Below are 16,548 nucleotides of genomic sequence, written 5' to 3'. Positions count from 1 at the left end.
TCCCTCCCCCTCTCTCTGCCCCTCCCGTGCTCATTCTCGCTCTCCCAATCTCTGTCAAATAAATAAGCATATAAGAAATAAATCTATCATCCAACTGGAGTTTATTTGGAGTGATATTCAATAAAGACATTTTTTTTCTCCAATATTTCATCAATTCTTTTAGGTTCCTTTACTGAAAGTCAATCACTGATTTTATTCACTGATTTTATTCACTGTAGTTCATAAACTACATCCAAACTCAAATTGTGCTTTGTATCCTGCTCATTAAGAATCTGGTTTTGGAGAGAAAAAAAAAAAAAAGAAAGAAAAGAATATACAGAAGGGAAGCTGAGAGAAGAAATTCTTTTAAAAAGGAAAAGGAATGGAGGTGGATTAGGCCTGGAACATAGGCTGAAAAAACCTCCTGGGCCTATTTCTATTGGACTATTCATTTAAACCTTGTAGCCTGGGTACCCGTCTTTTTGAGGAGTGATATATTGCTATCCCTTTCTTGATAACAAATTTAACAAATTAACGATACAGTGAAACTACAGTCTCATAAGAAAGATCATGGACATAAGCATACTCACATAAAAAATCTGTTTTTGTATCAGTATCTCCTTTTAATTACTGTAGCTTTATAATAAGTTTTATTACCTGTTGGCACAAATACTCCTGTTTACTCATCACCCTCAGTAATTTCTCAGCTATTGTTTTTCACTTACGCTTCCAGACTTGTATGTATCTTCATAAATTAATGGGAAAAAATTGGCATCTTAATTAAGACTTCTTGTCTAGAACCTGGGCATACCCTCATTAATTTATCTTCTTTTGTGCGTCCAAAGAGAAATGAGATCTATATAATTCTTTTTTTCTTTTTTTTAGATTTGAATTCTTATTCACTCTTTAAGTTACTAATTTTTAAAATCATAGTATGTAATTCTTACTAATTCTATTCGTAAATACTTTAAGTTTCTGTTCTGTATGAATGCAATCATTTTTCTTACTATTCAGCCCAACATTTCTGCTTCTGGTAGAATTTCAATGGACAGAAAAATTAAGACTTTTACTTGTTCTTTGGACATCTGTTCCTAAAATGTTTATTTATCCTAGTCTAAACTATTCCTATTGAAAACAGTTTCTAAACATAGAAGTCCTATGACATCCTTGGCACATATCCAATGCTTTTTACTTGAAGTCTACTACAGAAATATCGCTTATTATAAAGCTTAAGAAAAATGACCTATCTCTAAATAATCCATTATTCACTCAGCTAGAATCTCCCTGAGGTTATTATTTTCTTGTACTCTTTGAACCTTCAGAAACTCAGCTTAGAAACTATTCCAAAAATCTAGAAATTATGTGGTATTTTTAAAATGTGCATGAACCCAGGAGTCAGAAGACCTGGGCCCCAGACTTGACTTGGCTACTTAGTATCATTATAATCTTGGTCATATTATTTAACCTTTCTAAGCTTTTGCCTTCCCTCTAGAAAAGAAAAGGCTGAATTAAATCTCAACCATGGGTATGTATCAGAAGCAACAAGAAAGTTGTTTTCATTTTTGTTCTCCTCTTCTCCTCCCATAAAAATACTCACTGCCAGGGAAAAAGCTATCATGACAGACTTTTCTCCCCTGGCCAGACGTGAATCTGGGGATCAGAATCGGAGAGCCCTGAGGTGAAAACCGGAAGGCCAGAATCCTGCAGGACCTCATCTGGCACACACATGTAGATTTAGGGCCTCTGGGAGGTAAACAGCAGCATATCGATGCATAACCATCTTCTTTGCCTTCTAAGAAGCTGAGCAGAATCTAATAAGTGGGCCGAACCCTCCATACCCTTGAAGCTGATGTGGTGGGGGAAGACAAGGACCAAAGAGGCTTCCTCCTAATATTTTAACTGGAGCTAACAGAGGCTCAGAGACGCTGAGAATGCTTTCCCTTCCTTGAGATAACTCTTTGAAACACCATAGCTCTATGGCCCACCCTTAGTTAGCAGACAAAGAGATCTAACTGCACACTACAGATACCCAGCAGCCAGAGATAAAGAAAACAAATAAAAATATTTACCAAACATGAGCAGTAAACATCATTATAGGTTTCAGCACACCCAATCTATTTCAATTAAAAACAGAAACTAAACAAAGATGCAACCTCTTGCCTTATTATTCAACACTAGGTGGTTAAGGAAAAATATAAGATACAAAAAAATTATAATTGTTATAAATACTGAGAAAGAAACACAGCTTTCTATATTAAAGCAATAATCACCTAGAAAGGAAAATGGATAAAAAATCTTCTATTCACAAGTATAAAATAAGTTGTGATAAATTTAATAAGGAAAACATAGGATTTACATAGCAGAAACTACCAAAACTTTCTGTCTCTCTCCCTCTCTCTCTCTCTTAAGCAATCTCTACACCCAACCTGGGGCTTGAACTCACAACCTTGAGATCAAGAGGCTCATGCTCTACTGACTGAGCCAGCCAGTTACCTCTACGAGAATCTCATAAAGAACATAAAAGATCTGAGCAAATGGAAAGAAATATTTGTGGGTAAGAGCACTTGTTATTATAAGGGTTAATTCTCACAAAATTATTATGACAATTCCAATTAAGATTTCAATACAATTTTTTAAAAAAGTTTTACTGGATAAAACCATCTTCAAGTATACATAAGGAAGAATAAATAGCTCCCAAAAGTTAAAAAAAAATCATTTTTAAAAAATACAAAGAATATTTTCTAAATCAGAAGACAACATAACTATAATTAGAACACATTATAACTATATCTGAAACATTACATCGAAATATAAAATGACTATATTAGACCATAATATAATAGTCAGTAAACGTAAGTAAAAATAAATTGGATTAACGTAAAAGATTAGACAGCCTCCCCAAAATCCCAGTATAAGCATTCAACATGGGCAAAAACAGAAGAAAGGGGATGATTTATTTAGTAATAATGTTTGAATATCACCTGACCATTCAACTGAAAAAAAACAAATACACTATACTCAAAATCCAGATGAACAGGATGTTGAAAATTAATTTTAAGTTTTTAAAAAATTTTTTAAGAAAAAAATTCATAGGAGTCCACATACAGAATCCAGGGCAGAGGAGACTGTTGGCTAAGATAGAAAACCTAAAATTATTCTAAAAGGATGAATACATTCAACCAAGTAAAAATTTTTGATATTTATTAGGCAAACAATACCATAAACAAGACAGGACCAAGTCGGAAAAAAATATAATGCAGATGACAGCTAACGTAAAGTATTCAAAAGGGCACTTAGCAATTAACAAGAAAAAGACAACACAATAGAGAAAAATTGGCAAAACTATATATAATTAGTCAATTCATGTAAGAATAAATCTAAGAAGACAACATATGAAAAAACATTCAAACTTTGTAGTATCCAGAAAATGCAAATTAAAGTAGCAATAAGCTTTCATTGTACACACACCAGACTGGCAAATATTAGAACAGGTAATCTATCGTTGGCAAGATATAGGGAAACTGACCACTTAACCCACTGCTGATGGAAATGTAACATCCACCTAAGTACAGTCTGGTATGCTGAACAAAAAGACGAGTATTCTGGCTCCTATAGCACAGCACTACAGATATTAATTTCTTTGATCTACAAGCTTTCCATGCAACTCTCTGATTAGAATTTAGTTCTGTATGACCTACCCCACAAGGAGAGGAAAGAATGGCCCGCCAGCTCAAGCATTAACACCCACTTGGCACATTTCTCATTGTAAATTAGTAGATTGGCAAACATAAAAACTTGTCTCTGTCAGACTGTTTATTACAATTCCACCTCCTGAAAAAGATTTCATATCCACTCTCAGCATTAAGGCAAAGTCAAGTTTTGTGACCTGATCCCGGTCTTTGCTGGCCTTCTCTGGCAATTCCTTAAATCACAATCAAAATCTTTGGAGTGAGGCCCAGGCATCTGTATGTTTTTGAAGACTCCCCAACATGACTCTCATGTGCCGCCAAGGTTGAGAATCATTACCTTAAACTATTCTTTTAAAGTGGAACAGTTGGTTCTGTATAATAATTTTACTTAAAACTAATTTTGATCAATAAAAAGTTTCAAAAGTACCATAAATAAGGAAACCTGTTTATATAATAACCACAAATAACATCCATCAAGCAATTTGGAGCTTGTTAAATAAATGCACGTCAGGGGCAAAGCTCTAGGAAGCAAAGCAGAGGATCAATAAAACAATTCAAAAACCTAATCTTAAAAAGTCATATGTGGTTCTCCCCGCTCATACTAGAACTCTTGAACTGATTTTTCTCTTGTGCTTTCAGCCACTTTACTCACTGACTCGTGCCCCACACCACACACCCTGGAGCCCCACCAATCCTCTGCCTTTCATTATCTGTGATTTCGAAGGGTGAGGCTTCATTGATGAGAACTTAAGAACCATCAATTCCTCCCCGTGCCTTATATCCTGTATCTGGTCACCAAACCCCATCTTAGTGAAGGGAATCTCCCCCACCGTCTTTTCCCTGCATGATTAAGCTTCATCTCTATGATACCCTATGTAGACTGTAGAAATGCGTGCCTCTGTGCTCTGCATAAAAATGCACCACTAACCTTACCTTCAAGAATGTCACTAAGGCCACTTTATTGGAATCATCATTTTCTTTTCTTCCACAGTCTCCCTACAATAAGAATGACTCATTCACATATTGCTACAAAATTTTATGTGAAGCTTTTAAGTTTTTCCATTTTTTTCAGACTTCATTCTTTTTTTTTTTTAAGAGCAGTTTTAGGTTCACAGCAAAACTGAGAGAAGGAACGGAGATTTCCCATGTACCTTCTGCTCCCCGCATGCACAGCCTCTCCCATGATCAACAGCCCCTACCGGCACGGTATATTTGTTACAGTTGACGAACCTATCCTGACACGTCATTATCATCCAAAGTCCATCATTTACCTTACAGTCCATTCTTGGTGTTTTATACTCTATGGGTTTGAACAAATGCATCCACCAACAAAGAACACTGAGAGTAGCTTCACTGCCCCCCCAAAATCCTCTGAGCCCTACCCATTCATCTGTCCGTCCTCCCAACCCCTGGCTACCACTTTTCTTATTGTGTCCATAGTTTTACCTTTTCCAGAATGTCCTATAGTTGGAATCCTACTGTATGTAGCCTTTTCAGACTGGCTTCTTTCATTTAGTAATAATACATTGAAGTTTCCTACAAATCTCTTCATGCCTTGAAAGCTTGTTTCATTTTAGCACTTAATACTATTCCATTGTCTGGATGCACCACAGTTTATCCACTCCCCTACTGAAGGACATCTCTGTTGCTTCCAAGTTTTGGCAAGTATGAATAAAACTGCTCTAAACATCAGTGAAGATTATTTTAAACAAAACAAATATCCATTTAATGCATCTAATGTAAATTTGTATTTGCTATTATTTATAGTGTTATGTTAATGGATATTAGTTCATCCTTCATTTTTATATTTTCACTACTTTCTGTATCACGTGCCAATAAATATATGTATTGTTTCTAAAACCATTCATATGATTTTCTACTATGAACCACCATCACATTTCCAATTCATTATCTTCTAGTAGAAATAGGTCTGATGGTTAGGAATTTGTCTTCTATAGTCTTCCCCAAACAGACTTCTTAATTTTCTTGTTCTAAAAACCCTTAAAACTTTACTCATTTTAGCAAATGTTTTAAATTGGGAAACAGCATGCTTAAACCAACTAGTAGACTCAAAATAAAATTGGAATAAATTCCTCTTAGGCAATGTCCTGTGATATCATGCATTAACAGATTAGGAGGAGGAATAATCAAGAGAACATATTCAGGGCGCCTGAGTATCTCAGTCGGTTAAGAATCCAACTTCGGGGGCGCCTGGGTGGCTCGGTCGGTTAAGCATCCGACTTCAGCTCAGGTCATGATCTCACTGCCCGTGAGTTCGAGCCCCGCGTCAGGCTCTGTGCTGACCGCTCAGAGCCTGGAGCCTGTTTCAGATTCTGTGTCTCCCTCTCTCTCTGCCCCTCCCCTGTTCATGCTCTGTCTCTCTCTGTCTCAAAAATAAATAAACGTTGAAAAAAAAAATAAAAAAAAAAAGAATCCAACTTCGGCTCAGGTCATGATCTTGCAGTTTGTGAGTTCAAGCCCTGCCTTGGGCTCTGTGCTGACAGCTCAGAGCCTGGAGCTTGCTTTGGATTCTGCATCCTCTCTGCCTCTCCCCCCATTCATACTCTGTCCCTCCCTCTCAAAAATAAACATTAAAAAAAATTTTTTTGAAAGAGAACATAACCCAGTCCATCCTGCAAAAGGCTAGCAAACTGTGTCTTATCAATGTGATAATGAGATCGTACACATGGTTAGTTCCAGAAATGAAGTCTAAAAGAGTATGGACAGTATTGCGACAAGCCAGAACCCAATGATTTGGGGCTTAGCCACGACAGTAGGCCAGATACCTATCAGGTGTCATATTTAAAATATTTAGCAATTAGTACAGAGGGGCAATTAGAACGGACTCTGGCTACAAATACCACTACAGCCATAAGGATGTATAATGGCTGAATATCAACAATGTTGGAGGTAATAAGAAATCTAGGAATGGAGGCAGAGTATCATAACAGGTAAAAAGCACCACAGAGATCAATGGGAAAAAAAAACAACAACAAAAACAATGGAAGAACAACAGGTGTTATGTTAGCAAACATATTATGCATAGTCTAAGAACAGGAAATACAAGGACATGCACTAAGGGAGGTAGATCTCATCATTAAAAAGGTACATCAGCAGAAATTGATTCTCTTCGAGTCCTTTTGTTTTTGTATGAAAACTTCATTCCCTTGAGGAGCAAAAGCAGAGTCCTATATTTGAAGGAAATAGAGTTGCCAGAGAGTTTGACAAAGCAAGGCTCAGGAAGGAAGAAACACCCATTAGTAGAGGTGGAGCTTTGACTTCCATTCTTTGCACAAGAAGGAACCGCAGCCTGGACACTAGAACTGAAGAGTAGAGTCAGGCCAAAGCTCATAGTGAGGGGGGCTGATGTGAGTTGGGTGGACTAGTGAGCTCGGGCTCTCCAAAACTCACCATCTTAGCACAGGATAGGAACCAGAGCCTGATAACAAGATGGGAGTTTAGACACAACTAGAACAGAAGGTACGCACAGGGGAAGGTTATGACATCCAGGTTTATGAAACAGCAGGTCTGAAACTTACCACAGATATTAACACTGTCCTTTTGAATAATCTTAGATGCCTATGAATACTAGGACCATCTGTTTAGATTTTCCCAATTTTGAAATTTCTATCTCATTATTAAACTATGTGTCTTCATTCTAATACTTACCAACATAAAACTTCCAAACAAACCGTGAAACCAAATACTTAATGAGTTGGAGAATCAGCTGTACTTCTCACAAAACAAAATGTTCAGTCTTGAAAATAAAGTTTCTCTGTCAAATGAGGTAGACCTGGCTTAAGGAGTTAGAATATATATATCTGTTTTTTAATGGATAAAGCAGGCCCATGATTCCTAAATTCAAAGATGCCTACAGCTAGGAACTCTAAATTCAGGGACCATCACAGAGTTCACACTGTTCATTTAGCACAATGAGTTGGCCTCCTTGTCTAGGCTTCATTTCCTAAAGTAGACAGATTTCTCTGAGGGATGAGAGAATATTTTGGCAATAAGCAATAGGTGATTCTTTTCTACTGTGATCAATATGAATTCTCGATGGATACGTCTCTGAAATTAATGTCAATTGAGAACATTAATTACCTTGCCATATTCATTTATAGAATCCAAGTTAAAAATCTCCTTCACCTCCCATATCTATTGTTCCCACCTCTTAAATATTTCTCATATCCATGATTCAATGAGTAAAGATTTTGTGAAACACTCAGAAGAGTACCTAATATGGTAGACATTATAGGTATGTTTGCTAAAAGAAAGGGAAAAAAAAGGAAAAAAAAAAAGAAATGAGTTTTCTTCATTTGTTCAACCTTCATCTCACGTCTGGTCTACTGCAGTAGCCATCCACCTACATATATGGTCCCTCCCTCTCTCACCCCCACCACCCCTATTCCACGAAAAACATAAGTCTGGTAAAAATCACCCTAACTACGGTCACAAAATCCATCAGTGGTTCTCCATTTGTTTTAGGGTTAAGACCAAAATTCATAACAAAGTCTTCACAATTACATGAGCTCTGACCCCTACCTTTCCAACTCATTCCCATGCTTCTCTGTTCCAGCCAAATTGGCCATATTTCCTCCACTGCCCAGCACGGGATAACCCTTCTGTCCACCCACCCTTCCTCCAAACTGTTAATCCTGTCTTCCTTCAGATTTTGCTGAAGTATCGCTAGAGATCAGGGAGGACTTTAAATTGATATATGAAGGATTAAAGAATGTTAAAGAATTTGGTGTGTAATGTACAACAATAACTATACTCTGTTGGAAATACTGGATTAACAATATTTTGTTGTATGTTTTTAAGTTAATTTACTTTGAGAGAGAGAGAGAGAATGAGTGCTCAAGAGGGGAAAAGAGAGGGAGAGAGGGAGAGGGAGAATCCCAAACAGGCTCCACATTGCCAGTGCAGAGCCTGATGCAGGGCTCAAACTCATGAACTATGAGATCATGACCTACGCTGAAATCTCGAGTTGGACACAACCAACTGAGCCACCCAGGCACCCCACTGTGCTGTATTTCTGAAAGTTACTAAGAGAGTAAGTCTTCAAAGTTTTCATTGCAAGGGAAAAAATTCTATGTGAGGTGATGGATGTTAATTAATCTTATTATGGTAATTGTTTTGATATATATATATATATATATATATATACACATACATATATATATATATATATACATACACACACACACACACAAGCACACACACATAAAATCATTATGTTGTATACCTTAAACTTATACAATGTGATACATCAATTATATCTCAATAAAACTGGGGTGGGGGGAGTTTGGGTGTATACTGGGGGTGGGTTCTTACTGCTCTTTAACTTATCTGAACCCCAATTTACTCATCTAATAAAAAAACAGCAACTTATCGGCAGATGAGTAGATAAACAAAATGTGGTATATCCATACAACAGAATATTCAGTCATAAAAAGTAATGAAATACCGATAGATAAATAGATGAATCTTCGAAATATGCTAAGTGAAAGAAGATAGTCACAAAAGAACCCTATTAGGATTCCAGTTACATGATGTGTCCCAGAATAGGCAAATCCCTAGAGACAGACAGTAAATTAGTGAGTACGAGGTTCCTTTTTGGGGTAATGAAAATGTTCTACAATTAGACAGTGGTGATCATTGTACAGCTTGGTGAATAAAAAACTATATAATGTGTAAGCTATACACATTTTTAAAAGGATGACTTTATGGTATGTGAATTGTATATACATTACATTGTATCATAAACCTATTATTTTTAAAACAACAATGATAGTTTGCCCCAAATTTTTAAGATGCTTACGTGAGATTTAACAAACATATGTCCACATAATTTGGACTGTACACACACACACACACACACACACACACACACACACACACAAATATGTACTTACCACAATAACAGGACTATAATTACCCCAATGCATGGTAAGTAGAATTATTTTAATCAAGTGACATGCAAATTTTAACTGAAATTTAGACAAATGCATAATTAGCCTTTTGGGGTTGACATGTACTATTTTTGCAATCCAGGAAAAACATCATTGAGCATTAAAAACTCTACGAACTTTGCTCATTGTGCAAAAACTCAAGTAATTTATGCAAATTTCGTTTCTTAACATTCCATATCTTATTCATATTTTAATTAACAAAAACCATGGTTAAAATAAGTCAATTTATCTCTTCTATGCCTGGGATGACAAATGACTTTTTTGAAACACTAGCTGTCTTAAAATTATGTATGCAAAATAAATTCTATAAATATGTTTACAAGAGGTATTCTATTGATAATAAATGCATCTGTGCCCTTAACAATGCCAATACATAACTGGATACATCTTAGTACTGAATCCTGCATTGTCTTATCAATTTTAGGGAACTAAGCCAATCTTTTAATGATAACATCCTCACCACACAGCTGGTTTAACAGAATGTTCCTGATTCAGTTTTTAAAAGAAGTAAGGCCTAAAACTGTTGGCACAAAGACAAAACCCTGAATTTAGACCATATGAATGTCACTTCATTGTTGTTACTGAAAGAAATAAGCTCAACTATAATCAAACTTCAGCAGCACTGCATCAACATTCTGCCAGCTAAGCAGGCCTTGAAAACAGAGGGCCTCTGGCGATTAATATAAAACGTAGCATTGAACAATAATAGGAATTGTGGGAAATGCATCTTATAAACATGAAACATTATTATTTAATGATAAAGGATTATAACATGCACTGCTATTAAGTTATGTTCAACGACAAACATTTAATTTTTCTTTTTTCTTCAAGAAGAGTAAGGGCAACATGTGAAATATATAATTTATTTAATGGAAAAATTATTTGCCTTTTTTTTTTATATACAAAGGCTATTAATAAATCAGATTTTTCTGTCCTTCCTGAGAAATTCACTGAATAGAGTTTAGTGAAATGCTAAAGTTTTTTGAAATCGCTAAGGTTTCATTTTATAAATTGCTGCTTCAGGAACTACTCCCCTTAGAGACATTACTAGTATAATAATGAACACCAGTATAAGAGGGACCATATATTTATCCTTCTACCCTTTTTCCTATTAGTAATCCATTCCAACAAAAATGATTGCATCCCCAAGCTTTATCTTACCTGCCTGCACAGTTACCAGAACTTAACTAAACATTAAGTATACAAAGAAGTATTGAGTATGTAAAGAACAAAAAAAACAAACTATGCCCTCCAGGGGCTTATACTATAAGCTTTTTTACTGTAAGTAAAAAAAGACACGAATGAGGTGATATATGTAACGATACCATGATGTTTAAGGTGAAGAACAGAACAGATGAAGCATTAAGTATCTGGTGAACTCATGAAAAGATGGGTCTTCCAAGGTGAAGAAGAGTTAGTTGTGAAGCAGACATAAGGGCTGAGGGGGGCTAAGAGGATGTGCATCCCAGGCAAAGGAAGCGGCAAATACGAAAGCCCAACACACTCCAGGAGCTGGACAAGCACAGCAAGAGAGGAGACACAAAACGAGCAGGGGCTGGATGACAAAAGGTTTCATTCCATAGGGGAGAGAAAGACTATGATGGAGGGGAGAGATTTGAAGAGTGGGCTTCTAGAAGGAGCCTTTGGCAGCAACGTGTGAGAGGCTAACAGGAAGCTATGGCAATAATCTGGATGATAATGAGGAGAGGCCTGAACTAAGTTAAGTGGCTACGGCATCAGAAGGCAGGAGAGGCTAAGGAAACTGTACAAGGTAGGATGACGCGTCTTGGTAATCAGTGGGGAGTAGGTGGTGTAGGGGTGACAGAGGGCTGTTGACCGACACCTGCTTCCTGGCTCAGGGAGACTGTGGATGGCAGTACTGTCTACCACGATAGGGAACATCTTGTCATTCAAAACGAAACTCAGTCTCCTTCCCTCTACATCTTCCCTGTGTCTCCTGTGGTTCAACAGGATTCCCCTGGTCTCTGTACTCCCCATTCTTTTCACATGGAAGAGTCACGTGGTAAGTCATAATGCATACACAGCAGTGCTCATTTAACTTCCTTACTGTTGGCCTTACATGCACGTTTACTCTCTGACTAGAAGCTCCTTATGCGCAAAGACCTCATCTACTTGTGACAGTACAGTATGTGCTCCCTCAAGGCTGGCTGATTCAAGAGCCGGATTATGGAAACAACCCTAGGAAGAAAACTGATAACCACCGTCCTTTTCTAGGGTTTTAAAAATACTTTAATCTTCTCTCTCTCCTTTTTAACTATAACAGGGGAAGGGAAGATTTTAAAAAGCCATCCACAGATACTGGCAAAAGAAAAAATTCTCCCACTTTCCAGGGTCAGGACAGACCTAGTTAGGGCCTTATTGAACAGTGAGATTTGTCATCTCAATATTAACCTATTGCTTTACAACTGTAAAAACACCTCCAAGAGATATGTGCCATGAACATCCAAGGGCAACGGGATGCCCACAAACTGAATCATATTACAAAGGGCCAACAGCAAAGGCTTTACAAACATCTGTTTTTGGTTCACTTTTGGATTAAGGGAATGTGATTACATGAGATTTGGCTGTGGCTGGTTACAGGGTTCAGGCAAAGACATGTAGAAATGTTTAAATGGTCACAAAACAAAATAACCACATAATTCACAAGTATCTAAGCAAACTAAATTTTTACAAAAGCTGCTGTAATATTAAATGCACTGTTTCTATAGAAGAACCTATTACGTATAGCTTCATTCTCACTATAAAACTCACTATTTTTAAAAAGTACGTGGCAAGGATGGGGGAAGGAGAGATGAGGGGGAAAGAAAGAATAGAAACCATAGTCTATTTTAGTAAAAATGCATTCTGTATTACCCTTTCAAGTAGTAAAAGTATTTAATTTAAATTAGCAATTATCTTTCAATTATAATTCTCAATATTTTAATTCACTTAGAAACTTTCCTAGAACTAAGATAACTTTCTGCCATCTGGCACAACAATATCTCCATATGGAAGAATTACTTACAGATCAGAAATAAAAGAAATACAGAGATTGTAAATGCAGTACATTTGGCAATACAAATACAAATCTCCTCAAATTATATTCTAGAAGGCTTTACCTTAAGAGGTTTTCTCTCTTCTATATCAACATTTGGTCCTTTGTATTATTTACTTACAAAATAAAACTACACTAAATAAATATTTTGCTAAGGAGTTAACTGGAAAAAATTAAATTTAGTCTTTCATATTTTATTCATTAGTTTGCTCAAGCACTGGCAGCACAGTTGGGAGTAAGAACAACTAGGTTCTAATTCTAGTTCTTTGCCACTGTATGACCTTGGAAAAGTCACATTTTTTCTAGATTTCTTTTTTCTTTGGGCAAAACAGACATAACAGAATCATTGCTTGATTAATTCATTAGATTGGTCTCATATTATTACGATAATTTTGCAAAAAAAAAACCAAAACAGACTATGGTAATAAATCACTTCTATAAGTACTTTCAGATCTTCAGAGTAAAGTACCACTGGAAAACACTGGAAATACTGAACAAAATCAGTATTTCTGCCAAAACCACAGATTGGAGAGTTATGGACAAAATAGTCACTCGGTGACATTAGTTTTACTGACCTCCCTGAACTTTGAATGTTCTTTATCAGAAAATTCACTGTATAAGAGAAAATGACTCATTGTAACTTCAATTATAGTAATAGGGGAAAGTTATGCTCATTATATTAAATGGTCTGACGCCTTCAGATAGCTGATGTTGCTTCAAACAAACATTTTGTACCAACCGAACTGTGGAATAATACTGGTATCTGATAACCCTGCAAAGATCAGAGCCTATTTTTCATTTCTCCCCCTTTTATTTGACCAACTGAGAGAAACTTTGCCAGAATGACACAAATTCGCAAGAAAACCAACGCTGGTAAATTTCAGTCAACGACTATTTAACAACTGCCCAGTGTGTACACATCTAGATCTGTCTCACTGATTACCATCCAAGAAAATACTCCTCGTGTTATTTTCAACAGCTTTTCTTCTATTTGGACTGGTCTAAAGAATTAGCATGCAAGGAATGGCAATGATCATACATCAGCATTTCTCCCATTTGGGAACGTATATACTTACAGCTGCTGCTCCAGGACTTTAACAAGGACTTTATGCTAATTTCAAAAAACACAGAATCCTGTAGGCTCAACATTGTGTCTCAACTGGCTACAGCAGCAGCAGCGGCAGCAGCAGCAACAGCAGCAGCAACAACAGCAGCAGCAGCAGCAGCAGCAGCAGCAGCAGCAACGGATTTGTTGATCTATCTCTCCAAGCCGCTGTCCCTTCCCCTCTCGCAGGCAGCGAGTTTTGGCCCACAGTGCCTTGGCTTCATTACCATGCAGTCTCGCAGTGACGCACAACTATAGTGGAAACGCTGCTGAATGCAGATGAACTATCCAGTTGAATAAAAGCTTACAAGTTTATTACAAGTGCCCTGAAGGACATCATCACCTTTCCTTAGGTAGGCATACACGTGGCCACAATTATCTTCTCTGCTTATGTTCCTGTTATCAGTTTTGATGAGCTGTGTCTCTGGCCGCCTTTAGTATAGTCACTGCTAGTAAACAGACAAGGGTAGAGCTCTGCCCTTGGGTGCTAACTTTTCTCACTAAGGGTCTTAGAAATAAAAATAAATTCAGGTTTAGCATAAGATCTTTAAATCTTTTCCTGTAATAGCTGACCAAAAAAAAAAAAATCAGTGGTATTTATTGCATCCCAGTGGCAGTTTTCTCTAGGCGATTTTAGTAGTAAATTCTCTCCACCCTTCTACACATCCAGGCAGTAAGCAGTGCCTTTCTCAGCATGCTTATGGTGAGAGAGTCCCCTGCCTCACTTAACCCACCAGAGAGAACGCTGGCTAAAGGGATGAAAAGATGATGTAATGAACACTGTGGCTGAGCCCCCACCAGCCCTGTAAAACTGCTCAGCTCAGGACAAAGTTTCCTCTGCGGCATGCAACTTATTCAAAAGAGGGAACTCTATTATAATAATGGGATTATTTCAAAACATAGGGCCTTCTATTCTTAATGTAGCACATAATTCCCCTAGAAAATCTTACAGTCAGAATATCCATGAACAGCGAGAAATCTTCTGGTCAAATAAAATGCACATTTTAAAAACTTTATTCCATAGAAATTTCTGAAACTGGAAACTGACACTCTTACAAGCCTAACGGCTCTTCAAAATAGTAGGAAAGTTTCATAATCAAAACAAATAATATGTGACTGTCAGAAGAAGTGTCTTGACCTCATAATTAGTTTACTGCGACTCTGAAGGTCAATGGAACATGTGTTTTTCCATATGTGCAATACATTTGAATTGACCCACTTATGCTATTACATCCTTGAAAATACTACAAGGAAGGAGTAAATTCAGTGATCAAAGTCGTAACTGAATAGATTTATTCATAACCAAATGGCTCGGCACTGTGTTAAAAGCTAAAAGAACATATGCACTTCCATACCCTAAGGGAAAAAGATAATCCTACCCTTTAAGACATACTCAGTGGTAACAGTATTGCTGGGAGTTTCATTGGAAGCTTGTACTTCTTCAGAGTAGTTCAAGAAACATGGAATAAGTCTGGGCCACTCCTAGTCCTGAACAGGCCCCAAACCTAATTCAAAGCAGGGCTGCAAAAAAGCTAATCACACAGAACCCTCCCCCCCCCGTCCCCCCCACCAATACCAAAATACATTGTTTGAATACATCTTCTTGATCAGAGACATCTCAGGATCAGTTAAGAGCAGGGTTTCCCCTGGTCAAATGAAATATAAAAGACTCGCAGTGTTGCGTGAATAAACAGCATTCCCCGGTCCAAAAACACTACCTCCTACAATCCATTCTTGTACATTAACAATGTGTATCAACAACCAAAAGGTTCTGAGTTGTACACAGACCAGCTTGATATTTCTTTTTCATTAAAGCAGTCCCCAAAGTGATTTGACAATACAGTCCTCTTGTCATCAAACAAACATCTGTTAACAGATTGAGGGAATAAGCTGATCTAGACCTAAGCAAAGTATACCATTCAATGCCCAGACTCAGAAGTGAACCATGTCAGAGGCGCCTGGGTGTCTCAGTCAGTTACACATCAGGTCATGATCTCACAGTTTCGTGCGTTCAAGCCCCGAGTTAGGCTCTATGCTGACGGCTGTGGAGCCTGCTTGGAATGCTCTGTCTCCCTCTCTCTGCCCCTCCCCTGCTCACTCTCTCTCTCTCTCTCTCACTCAAAACAAATAAATAAACATTTTAAAAAAAAAAAAGAAAGAAAGAAAGAACTGAACCATATCAGCACGCAGGCAACTCAGGAGGCACATGCCAAGATATTCTGCCTTATTTTTCTATCCCTGTTGAGGTAAGCCTACTAGCCTCACACAAATCTTAAAAGCTACTTAATAATATTTGGCTATAATGTCTCACCAAAGTAGTCAAGGTTCATTCCTAGTGAACCTTTAAAGACTGTAACAAGCAAAACTAACTGTCATATAGAACATCAGAGTATGAGAACTTTTTTGAGAGTGGGGGTAGAGGTTAAAAGGTAATTTTCTTATAATGTTAAAAAACGTATTTTCTTCTGCTTAAATTTTGCCTACACGGATATGAAAGAATAGAGAAGAACCTAAAGTTTCTGTTATATCTATCTAATCAGCCTGTTACCCTGTATATACAGCCAAAGCAAGTCAATAGTTTCTCTGGGGCACAGATGGATAAAATTAATTTCAGGGTTTATTTTGGAAGTCCCGCTTTATACCAGGATTTCCTTAGAGACAAAGGGTGAGTGAAAATGGCACTTTCTATATATATGGGAAATAATTCAACAGGCCTGACTATATGGGCAGAGCCTGGGCTCTGAACTT

At 37.2% G+C, this 16,548-nt stretch overlaps 1 protein-coding gene across 4 annotated transcripts in view; it reads right to left on the bottom strand.

Moving 5' to 3' along the window:
• Positions 1 to 16,548, bottom strand: part of FRYL (FRY like transcription coactivator) — a 272,775-nt gene that overhangs the window by 163,427 nt on the left and 92,800 nt on the right. The window contains exon 4 of one of the 4 annotated variants that reach the window (XM_045474132.1): positions 4,602 to 4,664. The exons of 2 other annotated variants lie outside the window; for them this stretch is intronic. The gene's annotated coding sequence lies outside the window, so the exon portion shown is untranslated. Of the gene's footprint in view, positions 1 to 4,601; positions 4,665 to 5,676; positions 5,681 to 16,548 lie in introns of those variants that run through there. One more of the 4 variants, XM_045474134.1, reaches the window with a different exon arrangement.

This window comes from Leopardus geoffroyi, chromosome B1 (assembly GCF_018350155.1).
Source record: "Leopardus geoffroyi isolate Oge1 chromosome B1, O.geoffroyi_Oge1_pat1.0, whole genome shotgun sequence".
NCBI classification, from domain to species: Eukaryota; Metazoa; Chordata; class Mammalia; order Carnivora; family Felidae; genus Leopardus; species Leopardus geoffroyi.
The sequence above is the reverse complement of the archived record's forward strand: the minus strand, read 5'-3'. Positions and strand labels throughout refer to the sequence as shown.